Consider the following 14,340-nt stretch of genomic DNA (forward strand, 5'->3'; position numbering starts at 1 on the left):
CCTGCAGCACTAACTCCCCAGCATCTGCACGTGCAGTCTGCATGGCATGCACGTGGCTCGCTGTGCACATGTACACGTGTTATGAATGCACGAGGACAGCGTGCATCGCCACGTGCCACCCTGACACTGGACTTTATGGTGTCACCTTAGTCATGTCGCCGCCACTTCCGATGGCTTTCCCGTGACCTCTCCTGTGACCTCTCTCCTTTTTCCAAAGTCCTTTCTTGTGTTTTACTCTTGTGTTACAGCAGAAATGAGCACATTGTGGCCAGTGTGGGGCCCACGCACCGCCCATCCTTTCTCACACTCATGTGTGTACATTGTTCCTGAAACGAGACCTTATTGTGATGTGAATAAACATGTTTCTGAAAGTAAAGATTGTATTGTGTAATCACACCTGATGAAGGTTATGGCTATGTTATGTAATCACAAAGGATGAACTTTATGACTTATGTGCAAAGTGACACGTTTTTAAACAGTGTTAAATCCTTTTTAGAAATCAAAGAGCTCCACTCTGCAAAACGAGGGTTGTGCCATTTGAAAGATAAACATGTATTTTAGGATGGGATGAGCTTTAAATTGCTGAATTGAATACAACATGTGTTTACAGAGCGACTCAGGGGGAGGATTGTGTCTGAACTGTACATTTCCTATTCGAGCGCTCATGGAATCATGGAATCACCTCAGTCCAGTCTAAACCAGTAAGCATGCACCACTGGACCCCTAATAAGCCTTCACCGCTGGCACCCCTATTAAGCGTGCACCGCTGGACCCCTAATAATTGTGCACCGCTGGACTCCAAATAAGCGTGCACCAATGCACCCCTATAAGCATGTACCGCTGGATGCCTAATAAGCGTGCACCGCTGGACCCCTAATAAGCGTGCACCACTGGACCCCTAATAAGCGTGCACCGCTGGACCCCTAATAAGCGGGTACCGCTGGACCCCTAATAAGCGGGTACCACTGGACCCCTAATAAGCGTGTACCGCTGGACCCCTAATAAGTGGGTACCACTGGACCCCTAATAAGCGTGCACCGCTGGACCCCTAATAAGCGTGCACCGCTGGACCCCTAATAAGCGTGCACCGCTGGACCCCTAATAAGCAGTGCCACTGGACCCCTAATAAGCGTGCACCACTGGACCCCTAATAAGCATGTACCACTGGACCCCTAATAAGCGTGCACTACTGGACCCCTAATAAGCAGTACCGCTGGACACCTAATAAGCGTGCACCGCTGGACCACTAATAAGCGTGCACCGCTGGACCCCTAATAAGCGTGCACCACTGGACCCCTAATAAGCGTGCACCGCTGGACCCCTAATAAGCGTGCACGGCTGGACACCTAATAAGCGTGTACCACTGGACCCCTAATAAGCGTGCACCGCTGGACCCCTAATAAGCAGTACCGCTGGACACCTAATAAGCATGCACCACTGGACCCCTAATAAGCGTGCACCACTGGACCCCTAATAAGCGTGTACCACTGGACCCCTAATAAGCGTGTACCACTGGACCCCTAATAAGCGTGCACCGCTGGACCCCTAATAAGCGTGCACCGCTGGACCCCTAATAAGCGTGCACCGCTGGACCCCTAATAAGCAGTACCGCTGGACACCTAATAAGCGTGCAACACTGGACCACTAATAAGCGTGCACCGCTGGACCCCTAATAAGGGTGCACCACTGGACCCCTAATAAGCGTGTACCACTGGACCCCTAATAAGCGTGCACCGCTGGACCCCTAATAAGCAGTACCGCTGGACACCTAATAAGTGTGCACCACTGGACCACTAATAAGCGTGCACCGCTGGACCCCTAATAAGCGTGCACCGCTGGACCCCTAATAAGCAGTACCGCTGGACACCTAATAAGCGTGAACCACTGGACCCCTAATAAGCGTGCACCGCTGGACCCCTAATAAGCAGTACCGCTGGACACCTAATAAGCGTGCACCACTGGACCACTAATAAGCGTGCACCGCTGGACCCCTAATAAGCGTGCACCGCTGGACCCCTAATAAGCGTGTACCAGTGGAGACCTAATAAGCGTGCACCACTGGACCCCTAATAAGCAGCACCGCTGGACCCCTAATAAGCGTGCACCGCTGGACCCCTAATAAGCAGCACCGCTGGACACCTAATAAGCGTGCACCACTGGACCCCTAATATGCGTGCACCGTTGGACCCCTATAAAACACGGCTCTGCTGACAAGTGCATCCAAACCAGATGACAAGGAGGTTGAGAAAACTAAACCCAAGGAGTGGAAGAGCAAAGGTTTGCACCATCCTACTAAGAAAGGGCCAACAAAACATGAGGGAACATTCCGTTGAATTAGAAAGAGCTTCCAAGAACGAGCTTCCAAGAAAGAATTGGACAAACACTGGTCAAATAAGGGCTATTATGAATTATTAAACCAGATACCAATCATAATCAATTATGGCCGAGAGTCATTTACTAGAGTGGCGCAGCCTATACGTTAAAGTCCTTTGGTTATTTTGAATATTACGGAGCAGGGGATTTAATTCTCCGTTCTTTCACAGGCACCCGACACACCATTAAGGCTGGAAGCAGGGGGCACTTTAAGTTGATATTTCAAGACCCCACTGTGTTAAATACTGTGAGTAATAATATCAACAACTCTGCAGACCAAGGAATACTTTCTTATAATAACATGGCTGAATACCTTAAGAACCGAGAGGAGGCTGCAACCTACCTCTTCTCACCCAGAGGAAGCACTGTACATGCATTTAGGAATAGCAACCCTAAGAAAGAAGTCTTAAGATAGAAATGTATTAAATTGGAAAGAGCTTCCAAGAAAGAAGCAGACAAATACTGGTCAAATAAGGGCTATTATGATTTATTAAACCAGATACCAATCATAATCAATTGTGGCCGAGAGTCGTTTACTAGAGTGGCGCAGCCCATACGTGAAAGTGCTTTGGTTATTTTGAATATTACGGAGCAGGGGATTTGATTATCCATACTTTCACGGACTAGTGACACACCGTTAAGGCTGGGCGTGGGGGCACTTTAGGTTGATATTTCAAGACCCCATTGTGTTAAATATTGTGAGTATTAATATCAACAGCGCTGCAGACTATTAGGGAGAATTCTCAGTCTATGGCTAATTTCCCTTACCTATAGAGTCCCCCAGCAGCTTTGCTGGATTTGAAGGGTTTGTTTCTTTTTACCTGCTAAGAGTGAGCCTCTTTTTCCCCACTCTTAGGCATTTTTGCTATGTGTGTTCTAGGCTATTTTTGTCTTTAATGCCTATGGGATTTTCTCAACCCCATAGGAACCATCTTTATTCACATGTGTCACACAGCACCCTCCGTGCAGTAACACAGGGATGTCGTAGCGACCCCAAACAGACGCCATACCCTGGGACTGACTACTATCTCCCAGGGCATGTAAAGTCCCAATTGACTTTACTAGTCAATCTCTGTGAACAAAACCAGTACACCCCATCTTACTATGGAGGTACTCGAAAGGGTTAATAGTTTTTCCCCTATGTTCATTTTCGAGGGGGTACCTTAAGGTCCCTCTCTCTAATGTTTCTGGCTGGTGGCAGTGGTTACTACCGTAAATATTCGACCGTAAATATTTCCCTATGGGATTTTCCCATTGTTCGAGGCTAACACTTTTTCTGACAGCCTCTAACATACCGCTGGTGCATTTTAATATTAACTTTGCTCTGATAGGTTTTATTTGCCAGAACTTTATTATAACTTCTTTTTCGTGTCTTTCTCTACTATCCTAACCCAGGTCGGGGATCCTTTGTTCGTCCGTTTGGCAGGCTTCTGCCCAAAAACCCTCCTTTTGGCCCCACTGAGTCTGGGATGGGTCCATTGTGTGGGAGAGGGAGTAGGACCCCTGACCAGAGTTGCCGCAGCAACTCAGGTCGCACTCTAACCTGATAGGCTGAAGGGTCTCCCGCAAAGAAGACCACTCCACTGTGAGAGTGAAAGCTATGCTGTATGAATGGGTCTCTTTCTGCATAAAAGCAGGGTCCTGAGGACTGGAAGAGCAAGACGTTGCCACTGGAACTACGGAACCAAAGGGGAGAGAAGCCACAGACATCTTCAGCATCTACACCACCGGTGAAGCCCTGCCGGATCGCCTCACCACTTTTCTTCCACATGACGAGAGGAGATCTTCATCGAAAGAGCCTTCTTCCCTTGAGCTGGTGGGAACCACCAGTTCTCCCATCACTTCTCCGCACCTGCCTTGGTCAAATCGACAGTGCCCATCACTTGGAGACCGGATAGCCAGGCAGCTATCGACCTGGACCGCGTTTAAAAGGAGCGTGCCTTTTAAACTTCGTTTGGCAGCACCGTGGCTGGTTTCATCCCTGGGTAGTGCAGTAACTCGAACCTTCCTCCATGACGAGAGCCTCTCTTCCTCTGCTGGATCCCTCGAACTGCAGGAACTACCAGGAACAACCGCAGGAGCCACTTGTTCACGTTTAAGGTACATTGTTCCGCCAGGCCTCCCTTTCCCCGTGGTAGCCCTAAAGGTGTTTTAAATCCTTTATCTACTTGTTGGGTTGGCCGCCCTCTCTTAACATTGTCTTTCACCTCGCATCTGCCTTTTCAATATTCGTTTACCAAAGACTTGACTGCAGCTACAAGAACATTTTTGCTCCTAAACTCTTGGTCCTGTACCACTGACTCTGGCTCAGGCCTATTGACTCTGGCTGATTTGTTAGATCTGCTTTCACTAGATTATTTTTCACTGAGACATGTGTTGATGCACCTGAATCTTCTAAACCCCTCTTCCTTCCTACTGTTTTAACTTGTGGAGTGCCATTTTGCTCAGTTTTCATTCACTTATCTTTCTGCTAACGTGTCACTGTACATTACTTGTTCACAAAACTTCAGGGAAGTGTTGCTAGGGGGTGTCTGAAGATATTTTGGTTTAACTTGTGCTTTCCCTCCCTCTCGTCAAATTGCTGGAGTGCCATTTGTCGTTGGTTTTCACTGTGCCATTTTGCTCAGTTTTCACTCTACCGCAAACTTGTCTATATTTGAATTTAACTTACTTTATCAACTGTGATTTATGTGTTGAAACTAGATGTGTATAAAATAAATATATTCTCTTTTTGATACAAAGCTTTGGTCAGTGTTTCCTTGTTCCATAGTACTGTGATACCTATTGTGTAAACCCTGAATACTGCTCCTCTCCCTCTTGAGATAAGTCTGACTGCTCAGCCACAGCTACCAACTAAATCTGTGTGGTACTGACTGATACCAAAGGGGATTTATTGCATATGCATGTAGTCTTAATTTTCTGTAGTGCTCCCTAAGGGAACTGCACAGGATTCTGCCTAACACTGGTGTACAGCGGTGAGGATAAAAGTATTGGATTTACATTTTAGAGTGCTGCTAGTACCTTGGTTCAATTAACCACAAGGTTAACATCACAAAAATATATTTTAACAAAGTCAAAGATGGAAAGTTATAGTCAGGAGACCCTCCTTGCAAAAACTGCTGATTATCTTAAAGATTTGTGCAGACAGAAAGGTATTCCTGTCAAAGGCAAGAAAACAGAAATGATGATAGACTGTTAGAGAAACAAAGTCTGGATAGTGGTGCTGTAGTGCCCACTACTCCAGCAAATGTGGCAAACAGTAATGAGGATAATGTTGAAAATGTTATTGTTGAGTCAGATGAGGAAGAGGAGGATAACCATGTCACCCCCTCTAGGCCTCTGCCTGCTCAAGGGCCTCAACCTGTAGCTGCTGGACCCTTACCAGGTCCCACATTAAGTCCTGAATTTATATCTCTAGAAAAAATGAGACTTCAACTTGAATTCAAACGAATTAGTGCCCAAACTGAACAGAGACATCAAGAACTAAGGCTCAAAGAAATGGAGCTCAACCATGAGCTTGAGATGAAGAAATTGTCTTTGGAAAATGCTTCTCTCCTCGAATCCTCTAGATCTTCCAGTCCAAAAAGTATCAAATGGAGAGAATGGAAAGAGGATTCTTTTAAAATTCACCCTTGCAGTGTATGGTTTGAACTATTCCATTGATAGGAAAGATGCCTTACTGTTTCTCTGTCTGGGTCATGGTGGACAAGAAGTGCTAAAAAGGATGTCTGAACCGTCAGAAGAGGAAGGACATGGTTTAAATGCATTTGATATTAGTCTGTTGAAACTTGACAAACATTCTGAGGTTAAAGAAAATAAGATACTGGCAAGGTATAGATTTGCCACAAGGGAACAGAGGAAAGATGAGAACATAGAGGAGTGTTACATTATTGGGGAGTTTAGCCAGAACATGACAATTCAAGCGCTTCTGTGGAGAAGAGCATCTGAGGTATCAACTCATGAGAAAATGTGCAGAGGACAAAATACGAGAGGAACTTTGGAAGGAGAAAGATCCAGATTTGGAAAGAGCCGTTGGAATAGCATAGAATGTCGAACATACCACCACCTACATCAAACAATTGGCCAAGGGGTTGTGCAGCAACTAAGGTGGCTGCTCGTGTTTAGAGCTCCACACCTGGCACGAAACTCGAATGTAATATGGGCTTCTATACCAAATATACTGTAGAACCAGTGTCGTGTGATCAACTGCTCCCTGAGCTGATTGCCCACGTTCCGGAGCATCTGCTGTCTCGCTCAGCGGCCTGCGACGAGAGGAACAGGAGGTTTTTGCGTGGAGGCAGGGAGGGTTGGTGGGCGGAGCTGTATCCCAGCCTGACTGCCACACAAGGTGACTCTGGTGCCTACCGGCTGCCCGACTCCATGTGGGTGCGCCCGCGGTCGCAGCCATTCAGTGAGAGCAGTTGTGGCCCCCTCCCTTCCAGGGCCATTCCACATGGGTTCCCCATGGCTGAAACTACATTACGGGAGAGCATCCATTGCTCTCTCCCTCCGTGGACGATTCGAATCGGAAGTAGTCTGCCTCTGTAAAATCACTGAATTAACTGTGCTGACATTGGGGAAACCCTCCCCCTATGGACTACTTGATCAGGGGGCCCGCACCCGCTGCTACACTACTGCACGCTCAGCTGTAACGGGCGCATTCCGCCTCCTCGGCGCACCAGAGTACTCCCTCTTTGGAACACTGCACCCTCCGGGGTAGTTGGCTGTGGGTGCGATCTGCTGCCACCGTGGTAGTTGCTTTGAGGTGGGTCCTGCTCGCCCTCCTTGCAGGATACGCGAGCTGGCGGCTGGCCACACCCTCACAATGCTGCATTGGCTCCTCGACTGTGGCACACCTGGCGGTTCTTGAGTGTTCCCTTCCCCTGCATATGACATTTGGATGTTGGGGGCCCCACACCTACTGGCGGACCACAGCGTCATTCTGAGCAACTAGCGCTTTTCACTTGCAGAATCATTCTGTTAGAGCCTCTGTGTAGATCATTGCACTCGCCCCTGGGCTGTCAACGGGGAGTGCGCACTGCTACCCTGCCACTGGGGCCTTGTGACCACAGAGATTACCAATAATACAGCTGCGTTACACTGCTACAATCTAGCCCATTGCTCTTGTGGCCTTGTGTTCCTAGGGAATGAACAAACAACCTATCTGGGCAGCCATTGTGATTCCCCGGGAGGGCTGGCTGCAGACAATCTGGTGTTTCTGACCTTCCCACTTTCACTGACTGGTACACTAACACTGCTGGTACCGGACATTCCTCCAACTACAGCTGGCCACTTCTGTGGAGAGGCCCTCCTCCAGTGAGTGCCCCTCACCATATTGCAAAAGATGACTAAAGGGAACTCCAAAAATTAACGCTCCATGAACCAATACACCAAATCTACGGTTGTGACCGCAGCTGTTATGGAGGCGCCGACTACCATGGAGCCAGAACCCATACCGATGGAACTCTGAGAAGCAGCAAATGATGGCATGCATGCAGGAAGGGTTTGCCAAGGTATATAGTAAACTGCATGACATTACCAGCACAATAGACTCTATCAAGGCACATATGGACAGGATAGATCAGCGTTTGGAAGAAGCCGAGACGAGAGTGGGACGGTGGAGTACGGTGTGTCTGCACTCAAGGCTGAACTTACTATGCTCTCCAGACGAGTACTCCAGGTGGAAAAGAAAAAACGATGACCTGGAATCAAGATCCAGACGCAATAATGTTTGCATTGTCGGGTTCCTGGGAGCAAAATTGAATCTTCACAAGAAACAATGTATCACGACAACCCTGTTGCCGCTCCTGGGCAACCTGACACGGTCACCCCAATTCGCCATTGAGCGAGCGCATAGATCCCTGGCCCCCAAACCAAAACCTGGACCACCTTCACATCCAATCATTGCTCGTATTCTAAACTACCAAGACCAGGATGCCATCCTCCGAGCGGCCCGCGAGCATGGAGACCTAATGCTAGGATCGAGCAGAATCCACATCTACCTGAACTTCTCAGTTGCGGTACAGCAAGAGAGGAAATTGAAATACGCTATGCTGTTCCCCGCCAAACTATGAGTGGAGTGGAATGACAAAACATATGCCTGATGAGGCAATGAAGTTTCTGGATGGGATTTTGCCAGCACCCTGAATCCTGATCACACCACCTGGCTGAGGCACTTATGTAGGAACAAAACACTTAACTATCTACTCCGATACCCCTCTACATCACTAACTAGCTGACCCTTTGCTACTTTTCTACTGCTCCGTGTGTTGGAGGGCGCAGAAGCTGCTTATGCATATATACAGGGGTGTCGCAGAACGCATAGCCTTCTGGTGGGGCGATGTTCTACAGGAAGTCTAAAAATGTATATCCTTTGTTCATGTAACTGAGTCTGGGATCTGCCGGGTTGAACTGCGCGCTAGCTCCCCATGCAATGTTACGCTGGGAAATAGGTTTGTTGTGTTGTTTTTTTGTTTCCTTGTTATTGAGTTGGAAGGGAACCATCTCCCATGTTTGGAGGGGGGTGCGTGTGGGTGGCGGAAATGTGGAGTTAAAAGGGATAAAACCACACTTGGCATGCATTGAAGTAATGATCAACAAGAAGGCGAGGGCCACGCGGGACACAATACGGGGGTGGAGAGTGTGGGGTACATATGGAGACGCAGACTCTTACTGCTTGAGGTGGGATAGGTGACTATCCCTCTCACCACTCCTCTCTCCTGGAGTGATTGCTTTCTCCTTTCCTCTCAGCTCACCCTCTCTACCCCTCAGGCCAAGCCTACTCCATCACTGCCTCCCACCTTCTTGGTCATTCAACCCATGAAGCGAGTGTCTGTTGAGGCTTTCACCACCACTTTCTCACCTCCCCCTCCTCCTTTGGCTGACTCACACCCGGACACAGCCCTTTCCATGCTCCATTCTGCTATATCTGACACTCTCAATGTCCTTGCCCCTGTCATGAGGATCCGTCTGAAGCCCAAAGCCAAGTGCAACTCCTGGTACGACTCAGACCTTCTCACCCTTAAACGCAAGTGCAGGGTGGCAGAGAGGAAATGGCGTGCTTCATGAACATCCTCTGACAAACTGGCCTGCCACCTGCTCCAAAGGCAATCCCGGCTCTCTGTCTGCACTAAGAAGAGCGCCCACATACAAGCCCACGTCTCTGCGGCATCCAACAACTCGCCTGAAATCTTTAAAATCTGCAAGGAACTGGCCAATCCTGCCGCAGTCTCTACCTCTCCTGTCCCTTCCCAGACCCTCTGCACAGCACTGGCTTCTCATTTTATCTCTAAAACTCAGGACATCCTGTCCTCTCTCCCCTTCCATCCTCTACGCCCTACTCTTCATCTGGCCCTTCTTCAGCCTCCTCTCGTCCCCCTTTCTCAGCCTTTCCCCTGTTCTCCCCAGAAGAGGTCTCTAGACAAGTCTGATCTATGAAAGTCTTGTCAAAACAGGTGCACCCCTGTTCCTCCAAAACTATCAAGGACCACATTGACTTCCTGGCCCCTGCCCGCCTTCTGCAACCACTCTTTCATCTCTGGAGTCTTCCCTTCCGCTCTGAAGCACTCCTTTGTGCACCCCCTTCTTAAGAAACCCTCTGCCGACCCATCCTGTCCGGCTAACTATCACCCAATCTCCATTACTCCTTTCCTGGGCAAACTCTTGAATCTGTTGGTTGTCTCCATGATCATCTGTTTGGCTTCAGAGCTGCCAGGAGCACGGAAACTGCTCTCCTGAACATCCGTGAACACCTGCTCTCTAACCTTGATTCCAACACCCCTTGTGTCCTCATCTTACTTGATCTCTCTTCTGCCTTCGACACGGTCAACCATCCCATCCTGCTCAACCGTCTCCGTGATAACATGGGGATCACCGGTCAGGCCCTATCGTGGCTGACTTCTTTTCTCTCCAATCAACTCTCCGTGGTCCAACTTGCGTCCTTCGTCTCCTCTTTCTCTATCTCTATCTCTACCTGTGGTGTCCCCCAGGAGTCTAACCTCTCTCCCTGGCTGTTCAACCAATACCGGGCACTTCTTGCCTACCGCATTGCTGTGCTCTGCCCCAACTTCCAGTGCTATGTGGATGGCACTCAGCTCATTTTCAGGCTACCCTCAGCCACCTCTTCTCACTCTCTCATTTCTGACTGTCTGTCCGCCATCCAGGAGTGGTGTGCCACCAATGATCTCTTTCTTAATGCCAGTAAGACCGAGATTCTTGTCATCGGCACACCCACACCCTCCTTTCCTGTCACTCTCTGGCTGGCCTCTCTTGGCCTTCTTCCTCCACCCACCTGTGAGGCAAATAATCTCGGGGTCATCTTCGACTCCACACTCTCCTTCTCTCCTCACATCTCTGACATCTCTAAGAAGTCACACTACCAGCTGCCCCTCCTCAGAGGTATTCTTTCTTTCCTCTCCTTCCCCAGAAGCTCACTGTCTACAGAGCCCTGGTTCTCTCTCTATGCTGGACTATTGCAACAGCCTTTTTCTAAATCCTTCTGCTTCCACCCTCCGCCTTCTGCAACTCATCCAGAACAGGACTGTGAGACTTGTCCTTGGCCTCAGGCCCAGGGATCGGATCTCTCCAGGACTGAAATCTTTGCACTGGCTCCCAGTGGCTGCAAGGATTAAGTTCAAAACCCTATGCATTGTCCACAAGGCCTTCTGGCGCCTCAATACCTTCAACTCTCTCTTCCTAAATATCTTCCTTCTCGAGCTCTTCGCTCTTCGGCCTCCAACTCCATCAGGGTCAGTCGCTTCTCCAAGCAACAAGTCGGTGGTAGATCTCTTTCTTCAGCTGGTGCCTTCCTCTGGAACAGCCTTCCTGCCTCCCTGAAAATTGAGGAGAACTATCTCCGGTTCTGGAAGCACCTCAAAACCTTTCTCTTTGCTCTGCTTTCTCTCCTCCTCTCCTCTGCTGATTTCCTGGCTGAAACTGACACTGCACTGGCTACCTGGCCATCCTCTGATCTCGCCCCAGGTCCCCTCCCCCACCAGCTGCACACCTGCACTGCCTTCCTTGCAATGCCCACACTTGGGGACTGTTGTTCTGTGTCCCTACAGTCACTTTACCAGCACTTCACACTTGATGCCTGCACTTACCCTTTACCCCTGCACTTGCCAGCTGCTGGCCGTACTTTTCTTATTGCTATTTATTCTTTTATCCCTTGTACTGCACTTTCCCCTTCCCCCTTCCTATGCACTTGCGCGATCTGAAATCCCTTGTACTGCACTTTCCCCTTCCCCCTTCCTATGCACTTGCTCTATCTGAATGACACCTGGCCTAGTAGGATCGTTCTCTGTCTTCTCTCTGTTCCCCTGCCGTTGCCTCGTCACGCCTTGAAACACTTGTGTATAGGCGCGTTATAAATGCCATATCATATCATATCAGTTGTTCCTGGCAGTTCCTGCAGATCTCGCTGTTCCTGAACTTCAGTCGTGGGGACAAGAAGGATGACTTCGGGAGGTTCCTTCACTGCCCAGGGAAGAGACCCAAAACGTCGGTTTAAGGCGTGTGTGCCTCAAAGTCCACAAACTGGTATCCTTCTCACTGGCTATCCAGTTTTCAAGAGCACTCTGAAGAAAATTCGACCAGTATAGAGACGGTGTCCAGGTGGCTTGCGAGTCGGTTGTTCCCACCAGCTCAAGGGAAGAAGTCATCCTTGAAGGGCTTCTCTGTCGAGGGAGTTCAGGCAATTCAGACCTGCAGCAGGGCTTCACCAGTGGACCAGGAGTTGCAGCAGTCATCTTCCTTCAGCTCGTCTTCGGTTCTTTCGTTCCAGTGGTCGGCTCTGCCCTCCACATCCCAGAGACCTGCTTTTAAACAGTTTTCTCTTATTCATTCCAGCCTATCTGTCACTCACCCAGCAGGGTGGCTATCCCTGTCAGACAGTCAGCCAGCCAATCACACCAGAGTGCATTCAGGTTTCCTAGGAGACTGAGCACAGGGAGTTTTGGGCACCTCCCTCACATCCTGTCCAAACCAGACACTCAAGGCGCGGAGGAGGGCTTCAGCATTGAGCCTGCCAAAGGGCATCGAACAAAGGGACAAAACCTGGGTTGGCGCACAGAGACAAACACTAGAAGCACCTTTCCGAAATGAAACAGCAAAAAAAGTTGCCTGGAGTCTGTAATTACAGATAGGTCTTGGGCGCCATATTGGAAAACATGGATGACCCAATTCTTTGCTACCGGTGTTCGTGGTCGGGAACAATCATGGTAGTTCATTCTAAAACCACTGCCACAAGCCATTTCAAGAGGAAAGGGTAACGTGTGACTGTTACATGAGTGTTTAGACATAGCGGTTGCTAGGCAACCCCTCCAGCACTGTATAGGAACATAGTGTGTGCTGGGTCTATGAATTTAAAAAGACTAGCAAAGTCAATTTAACTTTACATGCTCTGGGAGACAGTAGTCAGTCCCAGAGAAGGTATTTAAACCTGGGGGGGGGGGGTGAAAGACACTCCTGTGCCACTGCACTGAAGGTGCTGTGTGACACCCAAGAAAAATATGATGCCAATGGAGTTTTTTAAAACTCCATATCCAAAGAACACAAAAGTAAAACACATCAAAATACATGAAAGAGTGGGAAAAAGGCTGACACTCTTTCCAGGTAAAAATTAAAATCCTAGAAATCCAGCAAAGTTGCTGGGGGTCTCAAAAGGTAAGGGAAATTAGCACATTCTTGAGAATTCTCCCTAACACCAATATCCTCCAACATCCTCTACTTACAAGAAACTCACACACTCTCTGCGGTATGTGAGGGGTTTTCCAGGCAATAGGGAGGATATCGGTTCTAAACGTCACACGTCATACTCCACCCAATCTAGGGGGGTCATGATCTTGGTGCATAGGTCCCTCGCGTCCCAAAGCAGACACGTGGATATTGATCCTAGCCGGTAGGGAAATATTACTGTTGAACATCTATGGCCCTTATGTGGATGATCCCCAATTTTACGCAGATGTTATCAATGAACTCGCGCAGAATCCAATGTCCCTGATCCTATCTGGGGGGGGAAGATTTCAACACAATACTTGACCTGCTCCTGCATAGATCCACATGCTCCCAGAGGTCTCTGACACGAGCAGCCCACATGATTAACAAAAGGTATGCACTCCGTGAGCACGGTTGATGACTGGAGGGCAATGAATGGCAATGATCGCGCTTATTCATACTATTCATCAGTACAGACGTGCTGATGGGGGTAGTCAAGATGACCTACATGCTCCTCAGAACCTACTCTGACCACTCCTCGACTGGCATATGCCCGATAGTGTCCACTCTCCCCATATCCCAGAATAACTGGCGTTTTAAACCACAGGCGCTACTGGATGTGGCGTTTGTATCCACTATGGATGAACTTGTAGAATCCTTCCTCAAAATCAATACTGGTTCGATATCCTTGACCAGCACGCTCTAATGTATATATACTCGGAATAGCGATGTCCAGAGAGTTTGGTGTCCTTAACACAAATTGGCGAGACATAGAGAAACCTGAGAGTAAGATGAGAGAACTTGAGCGGGGCCTGGCTATGGATCCCCCCCAACTGCCACACTAGCCCAGATCAAGGAATCACTCGACTCCTTTAGAGAGCACGCCGAACGGGAGATGATGTTTTTCCATACCCCTAAGGTAGCACAGAGATATGGCGAAGGTGAAAGACCTGGCAAACTACAAGCATGCATGTCTCGCCACTGATAACTTACACTGCGGGTAATCTAGCTTACACACCAAGCACAATTAATGAAGCATTCGCCAGATTCTATTCGACCCTTTACACTAATGCGGACACTCACTCATCTGAGGACATAGATAGATTTCTCGACTCATTGCCACTCAGTCAACTTTCCCAAGACACCAAATCCCTGCTTGAGTTTGCCGATCACCCTGTCTGATATTGCTCAGGCAATTGACCTCCTACCTTCGGGGAAGACCCCTGGCACTGATGGCCTCTCAGACGAATTCTA

The 14,340-nt window shown here is 48.8% G+C and overlaps 1 protein-coding gene across 1 annotated transcript in view; it reads left to right on the top strand.

Annotated features, from left to right (window-relative positions):
- Window positions 1-14,340, top strand: part of LOC138498455 (uncharacterized) — a 403,932-nt gene that overhangs the window by 69,603 nt on the left and 319,989 nt on the right. The window lies entirely within an intron of this gene.

The sequence above is a fragment of the Ambystoma mexicanum genome, chromosome 5q, assembly GCF_040938575.1.
Source record: "Ambystoma mexicanum isolate Mex_15411 chromosome 5q, UKY_AmexF1_1, whole genome shotgun sequence".
NCBI lineage: Eukaryota > Metazoa > Chordata > Amphibia > Caudata > Ambystomatidae > Ambystoma > Ambystoma mexicanum.